The sequence below is a fragment of the Rhinopithecus roxellana genome, chromosome 10 (genome assembly GCF_007565055.1).
Source record: "Rhinopithecus roxellana isolate Shanxi Qingling chromosome 10, ASM756505v1, whole genome shotgun sequence".
NCBI lineage: Eukaryota > Metazoa > Chordata > Mammalia > Primates > Cercopithecidae > Rhinopithecus > Rhinopithecus roxellana.
This window is the reverse complement of record NC_044558.1, coordinates 123,481,973-123,485,459: the sequence shown is the minus strand read 5'-3', so window position 1 is coordinate 123,485,459 and position 3,487 is coordinate 123,481,973. Positions and strand designations below refer to the sequence as shown.

At 51.5% G+C, this 3,487-nt stretch overlaps 1 pseudogene; it reads right to left on the bottom strand.

The window, feature by feature from the left end:
* Positions 1–610: 610 nt before the first annotated feature.
* On the bottom strand, positions 611–2,739 carry LOC104672862 (annotated as a pseudogene).
* Between the last annotated feature and the right edge of the window lie 748 nt (positions 2,740–3,487).

Here is a 3,487-nt window from a genome sequence, read left to right as displayed (position 1 = left end):
AGCACCATTTATTAAATAGGTTTATGTTTTTGCATGCTTCAACAAAGATCAGTTAGATGTTAAGTATTTGGCTTTCTTTTTCATGGCGGGGGGTTAACCTTTTATTTTAAATGCTTGGATAGCTTCAATACCCAGGTTGTGGCAAAATCAGGACACGTGTAAAATATGTTACATTAGATTCCCCAAAGGTACTAAAAAGTACAGTAAAATTAACCCTTCCATTACAGGAAATGTATGACACAAATAATATAAAATGAAAAGGTGACACCGGTTTCCTGAGATACAATTTACTCTTTACAACCAGGGCCCACAGGTCCAGGCTGCAGCGTGCGGCAACAGGAAGCAAAGACTGCCATTTTGCTCTGGACCACCTGGTACTAAACATCAGCCGGTAATGCCCCTCTGGCCTCTCAGACACCACACGCTGCCTAAATAACTACAGCTCTGGAAATAGTAAACAAGAGAGTGATTTCCGTGGCGGAAATTTTAAATAAGATGCACATGGGACAAGGCATAGAAAGTTTGTCAAGTTAAATTTGGTACATAATTGTGTTCACTCCATATCCAAACACAGCATGTGTGTGATTGGTTGGGCTCTCCTGCTGCTGCCTCAGTATGGCTTGTAGGTATTCTGAGGGCCACCATGTCGCTGCCTCTTGCTGTAGTTTGTACTACCCTAACCTCCACCTCCACCACCACCACCACCACCTCCGCTGCCTCGTTTCCTCGGTTGCGGTTTCCACAGCCCCCAGAGCCATACGCTTCTGCCAGTAAATTTCTTTGGGCTGGGCTACCTTGATCTTACACTTGCTTCCACTGATAGTATGGAACTTTTTCTCCAGAACCTTCTTCACAGGTTTTTTTTTTTTTTTTTTTTTTTTTTTTTTTAAAGGTAATAAACACAAAACCTTGTCTTTTGTTCAACTTTGGATCCATTGGAGTTTCAATGGCTTCAATCTCCCCAAACTCGCCAAAGTACTCCCTGATCTTTTCCTCAGTGGCTTCAGGATTAAGACCCTCCATGAAGTCATGTTCCCGGAATTGGTGGGTTCTTGGTATCACTGACTTCAAGAATGAAGCCGCAGACCCTCGTGGTGAGTGTTACAGTTCTCAAAGATGGTGTGTCTGGAGTTTCTTCCTTCTGGTTGGTCCGTGGTCTTGCTGATTTCAGGAGTGAAGCTGCAGACCTTCCCGGTGAGTGTTACAGCTCTTAAAGGCGGCACGTCTGGAGTTGTTCATTCCTTCCGGAGGGTTCGTGGTCTCGCTGGCCTCAGAAGTGAAACTGCAGACCTTAGCCCTGAGCGTTACAGTTCGGAAAGGTGGCGCGTCGGCAGTTGTTCATTCCTTCAGATGTGCAGATGTGTCTGGAGTTGTTTGTTCCTGCAGGTGGGTTCATAGTCTCGTGGGCTTCAGGAGTGAAGCTGCAGACCTTCGCGGTGAGTGTTACAGCTCATAAAGGCGGCGCGTCTGGAGTTGTTTGTTCTTCCCGGTGGGATCACGATCTCGCTGGCCTCAGAAGTGAAGCTGCAGACCTTGGCAGTGAGGGCTACAGTTCATAAAGGTAGCACGTCCGGAGTTGTTTGTTTCTTCAGGTGTTTAAATGTGTCTGGAGTTGTTTGTTCCTGCCGGTGGGGTTCCTAGTCTCACTGGCTTCAGGAGTGAAGCTGCAGACCTTTTGCAGTGAGGGTTACAGTTCATAAAGTTGGCGCGTGGGAAATTGTTTGTCTCTCCTGGTGGGTTCGGGGTCTGGGTGGCTTCAGGAGTGCAGCTGCAGACCTTCACAGGGAGTGTTACAGCTCATAAAGGCTGCAGACCCAAAGGGTGAGCAGCAGCAAGATTTATTAGGAAGAGCAAAAGATCTAACACCCAACTCTGTGGAACGGCAGGCTACCGGGCTGCAGCTGCTGCTGAGGGTGCCCTGCTTTTATTCCCTTATCTGGCCCCAGCCACATCCTGCTGATTGGTTCATTTTACAGAGAGCTGATTGGACTGTTTTACAGAGAGCTGATTGGTCTGTTTTGACAGGGTACTGATTGGTGCATTTACAATCCTTTAGCTAGACACAGAGTGCTGATTGGTGTGTTTACAATCCTTTAGCTGGACACAAAAGTTCTTCAAGTCCCCACTTGATTACCTAGACATAGAGCACCCATTGGTGCATTTACAAACCTTTAGCTAGACAGAAAAGTTCTCCAAGTCCCCACCCTCCCAGAAGCCGAGCCGGCTTCCCTTCTCACTGGTAGTCGCCATGGGACTCTGCAGGCATCCTGCCAGGACACTCCCGCAGCCCAGAGGGATCTCGCCCCTGATTAAGCCCAGCAGGCGCCTGCCTGCCTCCCCGAATGCGGGGCAGCAGAGCCCAAGCCCACCAGAGAACCCGCGCCAGCCTGCGACTGCCGCGCCCAGCCCGGGTTCCCGCCCGCGCCTCTCACTCCACACCTCCTGCTGAGCAGAGGGATCTGGCTCCTGCCTTGGCCAGCCCCCGAGGGGCCCCCACAGTGCAGCGCAGGCTGAAGGGCTCCTCAAGCGCGGCCAGAGCAGACGCCAAGGCCGAGGAGGTGCCGAGAGCGAGCGAGGGCTGCTGGCACGTTGTCACCTCTCATTCATAGCCATGGCCTTTTTAGGGTCAATGACACGGCCATCCAGCCTGTACTCCTGGCCTAGGACCTTCTGCACATTGGTTGCATCTTTGAACAGGATAAACCCAAACCCTCTTGCCTATCCAGTGTTGGGATCCATTTTTTTTGTGCAGTCAATGACCTCTCCAAATTTAGTAAAATAGTCTTTTAAATCTTTTTTGCTGGTATCCCAGCTCAGGCCACCAACGAGTATTTTTCCTGCGTCCTCCTCGTTTTTGCTGGCGTTGATCCGTTCGTCCTCAGCGATATATATATATATATATTTTTTTTTTTTTTTTTTTTTGAGACAGAGTCTTGCTCTGTCGCCCAGGCTGGAGTGCAGTGGCAAGAGCTCGGCTCACTGCAAGCTCCGCCTCCGGGGTTCACGCAATCATCCTGCCTCAGCCTCCCGAGTAGCTGGGACTACAGGCCCGGTCCTCCGCGACTTTTGATTTTGATTCCCGTTCGAGGGCGCTGCGGTCGCGCCGACGACTGGCCTTCGGGGCGGCCTCGGTTCTCGGTGGCTGCAGTCGTCTCCAAGGACATGATAGGCGGAGTCGTGGCGGCTACTCGCCCACTTGTCCCCACCCTCCGGGGAAAGCGCCTTGGGCTCTGCCGTGCTCCAGCTCGCACTGCTGAGGTCTGGCCTCGTCAGCTGACTGAGCCGCTTCAACTGCAACCCCTCCTTCCCAGCCACCTCCGCAGAGAACCCACCGACCCACAAACCAGCTCCCGCCGGCGCCTTGCCGCCGCCTCTTTTTTGTTTTCTGTTTTTGTTTTCTGAGGTGGGGTCTCGCTGTGTTGCCCAGGCTGGAGTGCAGTGACACTTAATCTCAGCTCACTGCTGCCTCCGCCTCCCAGGTTCAGGC